We start from the raw sequence: 14,170 nt of genomic DNA on the forward strand, positions 1-14,170 counted from the left end.
AAAAAAAACAGACAGCTCTTTAAAATTAATTATTCATGTTTCGATACTCAGACTAATGGATTATTTTTGGAAGCTGACAGACTATTTCCAACTAAAAGTCATATGATTAATAATAAATGCATACGCTAATTTTCAAGTTGAAAATGATATTCTAAGATCATGGAGATATTCCATAAAAAAGCCAATAATAAAAGCAGGTAAAGGACTGGATTCAGAAGTAGGCCTGGCCATGAGCAGTAAGGGTCTTTTAGCATGTGTGCAGAAGCCAGTGATTCAGAGACACATTAACTGCAATGAAAAAGACTTGATTACTGGCTAAACTACATGTTCTGAATTGTTCAATGATGTCTGCAAACACTAATAAGCCCTTTTCCGCTACCGTTTCAGTAAACATTGCTGGGTGACGATGCAGACATAGGCACCCCTCATTCACCCCCCCCCAAACGATCTCTCTCTCTCTGCCATTCCTCTTACCTGTCCCTGTGTAAATAGCATTGCCCCACATGTCACACAGATGATTACAATCAGCCAATAATGCCAGACATTAGAGGTTAATTCTTTTTATTTTTCAGAAAATGTGTCATGATGCAAGACTTGTGGCTCTATTAACTCTTTAAGTGGATGAAGGTAATATTTAGATAGACTCCCTGGTGTCATCTGGTACGCCCCCCTGGCTTTGTCTGGAAATCTTGAGCTTGGCCCCCATACATCATGGACCTTTACAGGTAGTCAATAATGCCAGATATTAAAGTTTCATATTTTATGAAGTATGAAATATGAAAGTTTCATGCTTTGTGCTCCAAAACCCATGTTCTATTAACTTTGTAAGTGGACTGGGATACTATTCAACATTCTCCCTGGTGTCCAGTGTTCCCCCTCACATGCCTTTTGTGCTGCACGACCTGTTTTTTTTTTTAATTTTTGAATTGATTTATGGATATATTTAACAGTTCCTGGTGTTTAGTATTCCTCCAGTATTACAGAATTTGCTTGTTAATCAAAGGGAGTTTAAGTATGGCAGCCAACACCCAAACAAATGCACTCAATGGAACCGTTGGCTAATATTTTAAGAAGTAATACAGATGTAATGGGGTCTAGCACCAGCTATAAAAATAATATAAATAAATTTAAATAGATTAACACAGGCACTAAGATATGCATTTGAAGAAGACTGTTACTGATTAAAATTAATTACCAAAATTCTTGTATTTTATTCAAATAACAGCTTAAACTTTCGCTCAGATTAAAATTTTAAAGCTATTACATATTGGCTGAACAGTGAATATGAAGTTAATTGGGAAAAAAACTACATTTGCAGCTATGTAATGTTAATAAGTCTAAAATATCTGAGGTAAATGAAATGAGATTCAACAAATTGTGGTGGTTAATATCAAATTAGTTTCAATAGTATAGCTAATCAACTTGTGCCTGAATATCTACAAAATATACTAAAGACTATTAACAACTAGATATACAAACACATTAACTTAAAAAAGTTGGTTATTTACTACATTTCCACTGGGAGCAAATATAGGTTTATTAGAAACAGCAAATGGAAACATAGTACCAGATTCCAAAAGAGTTGCTGTCAGTGTAAGTTCGTCCTGATTCTGAAAGACTTGCTGTCAGTATAAATGTATTATTTCAGTGTAAAACCTGTCTATAAACAAGCTTACACTGGGGTCCAGATTCCAAAAGATCTGCTCTCAGCTTGCTCTCAGTGTAAGTATGGTCACTTACACTGACTGCAGGTCTTTTGGAATCTGGCCCATAATGTTATACTTGAGAAAAAAATAAATTCTTAGTTTGGTATAGTTGTATGGAAGGGTAAATGTTAAAACAACTTAAAAAATAACTGGAAGTAAATTAACTCTACAAGCCATAACAAAACACATATTTAAGGCAAATCAAAGCTCTTTCAGAATACATAAAATGTTCATAGTACATTAATTAGATAATATCTGCAGGCAGTAATACTAAATCTGTATTATTGAACATGTATAGAATTACTTTTTTATTTATTTAACATTTGCCTATTAACATTAATATTTGCACATTAACCTATTTGTTTTTTCTCAAACCATTATCTCCCCTACCAGGATAAACAAGCCTAATAAGAAAGAAAGTACCTTGGATTGGATTCTCATAAATAACCATCCCCATATATATGAATCTGGAACCCTCCCTGATGATGTAAGTGACCACTCACGTACCTACATCATCAGGCAGAAGACCAATGCTTCCATTCCAACCACTTTCAGGAATATTAGGTCCAAGAAAAACTTTAACCCTGATCTCTTTCAAAGCGAACTAAGAGCATGCGACTGGTCTCCCTTAAAATACCTCCCATTGGAGGAAGCTGTTAAATACTTTAATTCCAAATTCCTAGCCATTCTCGATGACCATGCACCAACCCGCTGTATTAGAATTAGAACTAAATATGCCCCATGGCTTTCAAAAGAAACCAAACAAAAGATCCACCTCAGAAATAAATACTGGGCCAAATGGCGAATGACTAAAAACCCTGTAGACCGACACAACTTCAGACAGCTGAGAAATGACACTAAGAAAGCTATACTGTCTGATAAAAGAAATTACTACTTACAGTTCCAGCAAACTAAACATAATAACCCACAAAAATTCTGGGCAAGTATTAACCAACTACTACACCCAGGTCAATCCATTACACCATACCCACAAGGCACAGACCAGGAGAATCCCAAGCATACTGCCAATGCCTTCAATACCTTTTTCACTGAGGCCATTTAAATACTTGCCAGTCAGCTATCACCTAATAACTTAACTATACCTACCTCTAACACAACCCCACCCCCTCTATTTCTCTTCCAACCAGTCACTACAACATATATTCTTACCCTTATCTAAAAACTGAAACCATGCAAATCAGCCAAATCCCTTGCCTATCCCATTTCCATTCTGATTAATAGAACCATCAGTGAAGGACACATCCCTAGCATCTGGAAAGTCTCCCATATTATCCCCCTTCATAAAGGCGGAAACTGTACTGAATTCTCCAACTACCGTCCCATAGCCCTACTTTCACCTTTGGCAAAACTTATGGAAAAATGCATCCATAGGGAATTGCTAGACCACCTAACCCAAAATAACTTACTTTCCAGCTGTCAACATGGTTTCAGACCTTCCCACAGCACTACTACTGCCCTCCTTTCCTTTACTGACTGTATTAACAAAAACCATAACTACAATATGCTTTCCTCTGCACTGTTTATCGATCTGTCCAAGGCATTTGATATGGTTAATCACCAAATACTTATAAATATCCTCAAATCCCTGTCACTAGATGCACTCACTATAAAATGGTTCCAGTCCTACTTAGATAACAGACAACAGGCGGTGCTTTGGCACAACATTCTATCTACCCACCTGCCCATTAACCTTGGCGTCCCTCAAAGGTCCATATTAGGACCCCTTCTTTTCTCCATATTTATCCATGACCTTCATCTAGCAATCCCCCAAGCTACATGCATACAATACGCAGATGATTCCACACTTATATGCACAGCCAAATCCACTTCCAAACTCCACTCCCTTACCCAAAAGGTATTTAATACAGTAGAACAATGGTTTACACAGCATTGCCTCTGCTTGAACCCCCAAAAAACTAAACTCCTCCTTTTTAATCCTTCTCGTAAGTCCTCCCCAATAGATTTCTCAGTTACATCCTCTAATGGTACTCTTATATCACCAGACCCAACTACCAAACTACTTGGTATCACCATAGACAACAATCTTAACTTCGACATTCATATCAACAATTCTATAAAAACTGTTAACAAAAAATTTGTCTCTCTCTACAGGATCAACCCTTCCTTTCACCAACAGCCAGAACAACTATTGCTCACACTCATCTAATCTCTGCACTCCTCTATGCCTCACCCATATATACTAATCTATCTAAAAATAACCTCACCAAAATGGAAATCTCCTACAATAACATTGCCAGATTTGCTACAGGCAACCCATTTAGAACCCACCATTGTTATAATCTTAAGCAGCTAGGATGGCTTGAACTTCAGAATCTGCTTAAATTCCACCAACTAACCATTGCCCATAAGACTCTTTACCAACCTTCCAGTACTCCTATACTATCTACCCTCATAATCCCCTATAATAATCTGAAATCCTTGCGCTCATCACATAAACTTCTTGTATATACCTCTAAATCTAATAACAGGGCTGGGGATTTTCTTTTCACTAATACTGTTAGAAAATCCTGGAACCTTCTCCCCAGTGAACTTTCCTCAGTTTTCTCTACATCACATTTCAAAAACAGACTGAAACTTTTCCTGAGAGCACACTGGTTATGCCCCTGCACTAAACCTGACTAATCATCTTTCTCTTCAAACTAGGCACTGCCTACCCTTTACTTCTCAATAACAAGTTCTACTTTCCTTATTAACCACAATACCATTTCCTATACCTAACCATCTTTCATCCTCTGTGCTTACTTATAGTGTGACAACTCTTTATTAATATAATTATACAATAAGCTGCCTTTTTTGTTATATTCTGTATTCTACCTGTAATTTGCATTGTACCTGCTTTTTGCACTGTGAAGTATTCTGCCCTCTTTGATAATTTCTGTGTTAAACTGTAATGTTCATTGTAAATATAAATGTTTTTATTTCTTTTTTTTATCCTCGGAGCTTATCTCCCCAGGTTATAGTATGTATTCTACCTGAATTTTGTATTGTACCTGCATTTTGCACTGTGAGGTATTCAGACCTCTTTGATAATTCTGTGTTAACCTGTAACATTCATTGTAAATATAAATGCTTTTGTTATTTTTTGTTTTGCACGGAGCTTATCTCCCTGGGCCTCTACTGAAAATGGACATGTATCCAGTTAGACTAGCCCGGTCAACAAATGTAAAATAAATGTAAAATAAAATAAATAAATTTGTTGATCAGGAAAGTCTGACTAGGACACAGCCTGTTTTCAATGGAGGCCCAGGGAGAAATGTTCTTTGGAATGTGGGAGGAAACCCACATGGACACAGAGAAGACATTTAGACTCTGCACAGAAGACATCCCAGCTGAGAATTGAACCATTGAACCTCTTGCTGTGAGGTGACAGCATTAACTGCTGCACCATTGCACCACCCAATGATAAGAGAGTAAGGGAACAAGCTTGTTATTCAGTACAGAAGTATGAAAAAAAAAATGGAATTTATTTAACTCATTACAGCCGAATGACACCTCAATTTGCCTCTGCCGTTACATCCTACTAACGCTTCTAGGCATAGGTATTGCTTGTTCATATTTGCATGAGTAATTCACAAACCATACTACATACAAGTATTAAAATATTTAATTTTAAGACTTACACAATGGCAAGCAAAACTATATAGATAGCTGCCATCTGTTTAATGCAGGTAAAGAGATGTTAATTGTTGTTCATATAATATTCATTTATATTGCCATAAATTTTGTGTTTTTTAAATATTTTGACAACCATATACCACAGGAAGAACTGCTTAGCCTCATATGAAAGCTCTCAGCTGAATGAACAAAATGCATCCAACAGAATTGTGCATAACTTGATTGGTTGTTGAGATACTGTAAGTTGTTCAGAAAATATTACAAATTATTATGTGCTGTGTTTACTATGACTTATAAAATCCAGTTTTAAAATACCACTGCTATAAAAATGGTTTGTGCTGAAGAGTTTACCATTTACACTTATTTAATAACACTTACAGTTCCAGACATATGAACATTTGGTAGAAATGTGAGGAAACACGTGCAACACATAGCACACAAAGTCAGTGTGCCAAGCAGTCACAGCCCTTAAGGCTGAATAACACACCTGATACTCTTGTAATAGGTGACTCTATTGTCAGACACACTGACGTCCCGCTCACCAGGCTGAATAAAGAGAAGGTCACAGTGAGCTGCCTGTCAGGCGCTAGGATCCGCCACATAACACAAGCACTCAGGTCACTCCAAAGCAAATACAAATATGACTCAGTCATTGTACATGCTGGCGTGAATGACCTGAGATGTACCTCCCTCGACTACATGAAAAGAGACATAGAGGAGTTCTCTGATCATGTAGCCCAGGCCGGTATGACCCTGACCTTGAGCAGCATCTTATCCTCACCTAGAATGATGCCACAGTATAAAGACAAAATGATCAATTTTAACAATTGGCTAAAATTTTGGTGTCATTCAAAGGGGATCCAGTGTCTGTCAGCCTGGGATGACATGCTCGATAAGCCACGTTGCTTCGCTAGGGACGGCTTGCACCTGTCACCCCTGGGCTTTCGGATATTGGCAAAGGCTCTTGCCACCCCCATAGTGCCTTTTTTAGGCAAGGCTCAAAAGTCAAACCCACCTCCATAGACAGCACAAGGAACAAGAAACTAAGGGTAATGCTGCTAAACGCCAGAAGTCTTAACCTCAAGGTGCATGCACTCGAAGCTCTCCTCAGTATGGAGAACATCGATATCTGTGCAGTGACAGAAACCTGGTTCAAGGCTCCAGAGAGCACCCCAGCACTACCAGGTTATACCTCATATCATGCTTTTCGGCCCCAAAACCCGGACCGAACCACAAAAGGAGGGGGAGTTTCCATATTTATCAAGGATATCCACACCTCCAGGTTAGTGGCATTACACAAAGTATCGGAGACCATCCATGTGCAACTGACAGTGGGCAAGACTGCTTTTCAGTTTATAGCATCCTACAGACCACCCTCTCAAAGTCAGGAATCCCACTTGGCTTTCCTGAAAACATTGGAGAACATGAAGATCTCTCCGAACACCATTATATTGGGTGACTTCAACTACCCAAACATAGACTGGGAGCATTACTCAAGCCCCAGCACCTTAGCCCAAAGGTTCCTGGAATTTATAAACTCAAATGCTATGGAACAACTAGTCACCACTCCCACAAGAGGGGAAAACATACTAGACCTGATCATTACCAACACGGGGACTCTATGCTCCATAACAGAAGTATATCCCTCATTGGTAAGATCAGACCATAAATTAATTTCACTGGATATCCACATCCCGACCCCACCCCAGCCCAGAAAACCACAGTGAAAAACTTCTCAAAAGCGAACTTCACACTTCTCAAAACCGAAGTGGAATCCTTCAAGGCCCCAGGGCCAGTGGAAACTATGGCCCAAACTGCAGAATCCTATATAAATGCATTCTACAGACATCTCCAGGAATGCATGGATCATGCTATCCCAAACAAAATCAAGACCCAATCATCCAAAGGCAGGCGTCCAGTCTGGTGGACCCCAGCCATAAATAAACTGTACAACAGAAGGAGGAAGCTACTACATGATAGAGCAAAATCCCTAAAAGGGAAGGCATCTCTGATCAGTACTAGCAAAAAATTACGATCCCTCATAAAATCCTCCAAGGCCAGCTTCGAGAGAAAAATTGCACAGGACACTAAAGACAATCATAAGGCTTTTTTCAGTTATGTTAGGAACCTGGGATGTAACTCCCAGACTTATTCTGAGTTGATTCTAAATGACAAAAAATACACTGAACCCTCAGACATCGCCAATATCCTGGCAGACAGGTTCAGTGCAAACTTCTCCACCCCCCCCCCCAAAAGAGCAAGTATCTATCCCAGCAGAGTGCAGCCTCACAAACATCTCTGATGCTCAGGTGAAGGCCGCCCTCTCCAAAGCAAAAAACACTGCTTCCATGGGACCAGATGGCGTCCCAGGTTGCATCCTACATGAACTCCAAGAAGAACTAATCCCTCAAGTAAAACTGCTGTACAATCTCAGTCTCACTACAGGATATGTGCCCAAAGAATGGCGTACAGCAACAGTGGTCCCACTCCACAAAGGTGGCGCCTCTGTGGACCCTGGAAACTAAGCCCCATAAGCCTGACTAGCCTAGTCTGCAAGGCTATGGAGAGGATCATCATGGAACTCATAAACAAAGACATTGGGGACCTACAGACACTAGACCCTACCCAATTTGGCTTCGTCAAGGGCAGATCCTGCCTTTTGAACCTGGTCGACTTCTTCGAAACAGTCACCAAGGCCATAGATGAAGGGAAGGTAGTCCACACAGCCTATCTGGACCTCGCAAAGGCATTTGACACAATACCCCACTCGGGCATCATAGATAAGCTATCCAGCCTAAATATAAACCCCTATGTCACAAGATGGGTCGCAAACTGGCTCAAAGACAGAACCCACAGAGTCAGAGTTGCTGGAGCCATGTCAGACTCGAAACCGGTCACAAGTGGCATCCCACAAGGTTCTGTCCTGGGACCTCTCTTGTTCGGTATTTACTTTTCTGAGGTACAGGCCAACGTGGGAGGACTTTGGCTCACCAAGTTTGCAGATGACTGCAAACTGGGCACCATAATCGACTCTCCAGCTGACACAAACATCCTTCAAAAAGGTCTCGCAGAGACGGATAACTGGTGCCAGAGCCATGGTCTAAAGCTAAATGCCAAAAAGTTTATAGTCATACCCTTTGGCAAAAACAATGTGCCCACAAATTACCACATAGGTGGTAACCCATTAAGTACAGAGAAAGTAATTAGGGATCTGGGGACCCAAGTTGATAGCAATCTCTCCTTTGACAACCACATTGCCAAAGTGGTTAGAAAGACCTTCTACATAGCCCACCTCATCATGAAAGGATTCACATCTAGATCAAGAGAGGTAATCGTGCCCCTTTATTCATCCCTCATCAGGCCCATCATAGAATACAATGCCCCCTTTGGGATGTACCTTACCCGACACCTGCAGCAATTAGAAAGACCCCAAAAGTAACTCACCAGGAGGATCAAGGGACTCAAACAGATGCCATATGCTGCTCGGTTAAAAAAACTCCAACTCTACTCAGTTGCATACCGCCTACTTTGAGGCGATCTATGCCTGACATATAAAGCTATGTCCAACCCAGAATTAGTGAACATGCTCCACCTCAGTAATTCTAAATCCCTTAGAGCCACGCGCTCGAGGAACTTGAACCTCAGCACAGAAATAAATAGAACATGCTGGAGGGACAGATTCATAACCCAGAGGCTTCCTTCGCTCTGGAATACAATTCCAATTCGTGTTAGGCAGAGCACCTCACTGACTCTCTTCAAGAAGAATCTTGATGAGTGGATGGGGGATCGTAGGTTTGTCCCGGGGATTACTTCCGTGTCACTATTAGACAGAGGCACAGTAAACTAAACTTTAAAAAGGGCACAGTATACTCAAATCAAGGGGTGGCGTAAGCCAAACACAATCGGGCTAGGCTTATAAATGCCCCAGGGCAGATAGCCTAGTATGAACCTATGATATAATTTGATTTGATCAGAAAGGGTAGGCTCCGCCCACTGGAAGTTAGAGCGCAAACTTCTAGTGCTCTATTGGAGAGAATAAGCTGAAAGAAAAAAAACAAGCTCTACTAATTGTTCTACAACCTCATTATTTTGGAGAATATATACATGGAACTTCTTGAATATAGCATTTTATAGTCTGTATAAAATAGCTAGAATCAGAATGAATAAATAAACAAATAAGTAAATAACTAAAAGCAGTTGTGTATGCTGGAGATAAAAATGTAGATGCAGACTGGTACTTTTTTGTTGTTGAATGTAAACAATGCAGAAAGTATTGGGTGCAAATACAAGGATTTTGTCAGGCCCTATGGAGACACAATTTTAAGCTTACAAAAATATGATTTTATATAATACTTTTTGGATAATATTAGCTATAGCAAGGAGAATAAGAACAATAAACTGGTTAAAAGAAAAAATAACCTAAATTTACAGAATGTCTTTGCTCATTTAGGGGGCTCCTTGATAAAGAAATTAAAGTTATACATTGGCAAAATAGTCCAGAAACTCCTTGCCTAAAATAACAGCAGTTTTAGAAAAATATAGCAATAGTTATGTAGCAAATACATGAATGAAGGATTTTATGGTTCATATAGAACAAATCTATTTATGGAGAACATGTACCTGTTGTAAACAGTTATTTAGTAGTTCAAAAGTGAAATAATTTTATGCAAGAATGGTTGTAGTATAATCTTATTTAAAAATTGCAAATGGTGCCATGAACTGTGCCTTGAAATTACTTCTAAATATATGTTTGCTTCTCTGTTTTTTGTGACTTTTGATGTTACAACCATAAAAATCTTTTAAGAAAAAAATATATCACATTCTTAGTAGAATATTTAAACTGGCTATGCTTCTGATAACTGGATACAGGCTATACTTGTCCCATTCCATAAGAGAGGCCCTTACGTAGACCACTTTAACTGCAGACTGTTCAGCCTCACTAGTGGGTAATGGAATGTATGATGGAATTTATTTAGGCAGAAAGGGAGGCTTCTTTTTACATGCTGTAACCTAGTGCAGTTTTGTCAAAGGTAGACTTTGTACTCTTAATCTTCAATACCTTTTAGGGTGGTATTCAAAGTCCCGAGGTTTGTACCTGGGAATTGCAAGGCTACATCTGCATGCTAATATACTGAGTATAGGTAATTTGTCATGAACATGTCAGTGTCAAAGCTTGTGTGAGGGAATGCCTACTTTGTAAAACTGCTTACAATGGACAAAGCAATGGTTTGGCTATTTATGAGATATGTTACAGTGGAAAGTTTTGTTTGATCTCGGAATTTCTGGACGGTTGTAGATGAGTGCAGCTGTGTGCAAACCTGCTTAACTAATGGCAAGCAGTTAAGGCAAGTGGCACTCAATTCAGCTATTTAAAATTAATTTTTAATATATAAAGGAGTTTTATATATTGCTTATCGGTGTTTTGTCATCTGGACACTCTTATTGTTTCATTAAAAGGTGTAAAAGCGGAATATATGACATATAGAAAAGGGGGGGATAGAACACAAGGGACACACAGTGAGAAAACATTGTGCAGGGAGATGTGAGAGGAGGAATAGTATATTGTTGTTGGAGGATAGACCCCCTCCCTATTTTTCAAAAATATTTTACATTTGAGGGATATTTAAGAAGAAATAAGGTTAGAGGGTATAGGAGGAAGGATTGAAGAAGGTGGGAGGTAAAGATAAGTTGAATCCAGACCCCCCCACCATCCACAGGATCTCAAATGTTTCTGTTGCCTGATGGACGTGCAGGGGATGAGCCCCATTTTGGTGGTGGATGCCTGTGGTGCTCAATGGTTACATTCAACTGGGGTAGCAAGTCTTGTACCCAGTGTAGAAGATCTTGCATGGGCTGAAGTAGCCTTTCCACTGTCCACTCTACCACTTCCTCTACCAAGTCCTGAAGCTCAGGGTCTTAACGGCTTACCAGACTGCAACACATCAGGGTGTCTAAAGGATTACCACCACTATTCTGACCCTGTGAAGACATCTGCAATGTTCCTGTGACTTCTGGACTTGTGGAAAAATAAACACAAATGTGAGAAAAAGGAAAAAAATGCAAGGTAATGGGTGATTAAAATAAGAAAAAAAGAGAGGGAGGGAAGACAGACACACAAAAAACAGGGACAATAAATTTACTCATAATTTGGTCAGACATTAATATATACTTTATTAACAGTGGTTACTTAGCATCTAATTAGTAGGTATGGAATGGTACTACATTCAGGTAAATGTTCTGGAAATGTTACTGACACGCATTTGATAAGCTGTTGTAAGGTATGAAATGGTAGCAAGTTTTACAGTGAAAATACATTCTATATTATGATAGGGAGAAGCATCAAATAAGAAGACTTAAGACATGAAACAATCTACCTGTAATGGAAGTAATTTCTAAACTAACAATTATACAGTATATTCAAAGTATGTATGTGCAAATGCATAATGACATAACTATGCATGTACCTGTCTATAAATACTGAATATATATTTAGATATTTATATGCATGTATACATCTATCATCTATAAATGTATACTTTTGTGTGTGTGTCTGTGTGTGTGTGTGTGTGTATATATATATATATATATATATATATATATATATATATATATATATATATAAATGTATACTTTTGTGTGTGTGTCTGTGTGTGTGTGTGTATATATATATATATATATATATATATATATATATATATATGTGTATGTATATATATATATATATATATATATATATATATATATATATATATATATATATATATAGGATCTGGACATATGCTCGACTAGCATATGTCCGAATCACAAAACATCAAACACAAATACACGAAAGAGATTAACATCGACAAGCGCTTCCGTGTATGTGTGCTTGTTTCATAGATCGGACTACAGTGCGGGTAAGGGAAAATTCCCTTTTCCCCACTTAGTGCGAGCTTGGAGCGAGAATAATAAAGTAGGGGGGGTGTGGGGGGTGCAGGGGGGCAAAGCCACTCTGCAGAAACATAGATTATTTTTTTTTAACTACACATACATGGAAGCGCTTTTCGATGTTAAGCGCTTTCGTGTATGTGTGTTCGATGTTTTGTGATTCGGACATATGCTAGTAGGTTTGATTTTTGGCTGGGGTGCCTTCTGTGCAGAGTCTGTATGTCCTCCCTGCAGTCACGTGGGTTTCCTTTGGGTGCTCTGTTTTCCTCCCAAATTCCAAAGACATGCAGTAGGAGGACTGGACATTCTAAATTGGCTGTAGGTGAGATTGTGTGCATGACTGAGTGGTGAAAATGAACTACTGTAGTAGGGCTAGCCACCCGGCAGTGTAAACCTTGGCTTGAGATGATTGTCACTGCAGAAGTGACATCCCAATATGTATACATATATATATATATATATATATATATATATATATATATATATATATATATATATAGATATAGTATTTATATACATATGTATACAGATATTTTTGTATGTGTATACACATACACAGTTTGTAAACAGATGTTTACAAATATGGTTATGTTTACTTATTGCTTTCTGCATACATATATGTATCTTTTTGCATTTGTACATGCATTTCTAATTGCAGGCAGCTGCATTTATGTCACATGCCTTTACACTATTACTATACTCCTTTTAAAGCCCAGTAAATTGACATTTAAAAAAAGGAAAATGCTGAATTACTTACTGTAGAACTCTGGCATTCTTGCCCTAACATGAGAAACCCACTGCTGCCTGATGCCAATCTTCTTCCTCTCAGAGCCACCATATTTTCAATTTCCTACCAGTATGATTCCTGCAAGAGGTTGACCCTGATCTTAGTCTCCTTATCAGACCAATCTGGAACTGGACCTCATGCTTTCATAGATGGTGCCATCTTTTAAAGTGCTGGAACCAAAGTGAAGAATGCAACTGCAGGACCGAAGTCCAGGGGGTGAGAACCACAGCTCATCCACAGCTGCCCGAAGTGTATCTGACCATACACACAGACACATATTATTGTGATTCATACAGATCAGCATGGCTGACCTTCACTTGCATAAAACCGTGAAAATAGGAGGGAATTTCCATCAATAACTGTGAATCCGCTATATTTAGCTGTGATCAGTCAAGTTGAGAGGCAAATGCAGTGAGAAAGCCCAAACTACTTATAGTAAGCTAAAAACAACTTTACACTTACCAATTATTGCCACACTGTAACAATTCAATTTAATAATTTGCTCTTGTGGCAATGTTTTTTTACACTGAAGTCAATGTTGCATGCAGTTGATGTATGCTGATTGAAATGACCAAAGTGGTAATGACAGCAGTTGGGAATTTGAGGTGCTATTTTGTAACGTGGAGCATCCTTGGCAGTGTAGTATATACTGTAAATGTATGGGGAAGGATCATTGAAAACTTTAATCTTTTCAGCTGTATAAACACATATTAGTGGAAATGATAAATGTTTGCGGTGCTTTTCTCAATTGTGGTTAATAATGTGCAGGGTAGCAGAGCAATCGGCTAAAAGGACATCATTCAGGTTGGAAGTGTCTGGCATTTTTGTTATGTGAATATAGTGTGTTGTCAGGACAACTCAATGAATTTACTTCTTTTGTTTATGTTACAGATGACAAAATTAAGCATTTCTTGTTATGGTGCTGCAGGCATGATTTGGAAAGGGATTTAGGTGCAAGGAATACAGTCAAGCTTTCATGTTCCTTTCAGTAGGGGTGAGGAATGGATTCCATGTTTGTTTATCTTTTTAATCAAGCTTCACTTGGTTTACACATTTATGTTGTATAAACAGGCTGAGAGAAAAAAAGTTGTGG

This window comes from Protopterus annectens, chromosome 5.part1 (assembly GCF_019279795.1).
Source record: "Protopterus annectens isolate FY-2018-M chromosome 5.part1, PAN1.0, whole genome shotgun sequence".
Lineage (NCBI taxonomy): Eukaryota > Metazoa > Chordata > Ceratodontiformes > Protopteridae > Protopterus > Protopterus annectens.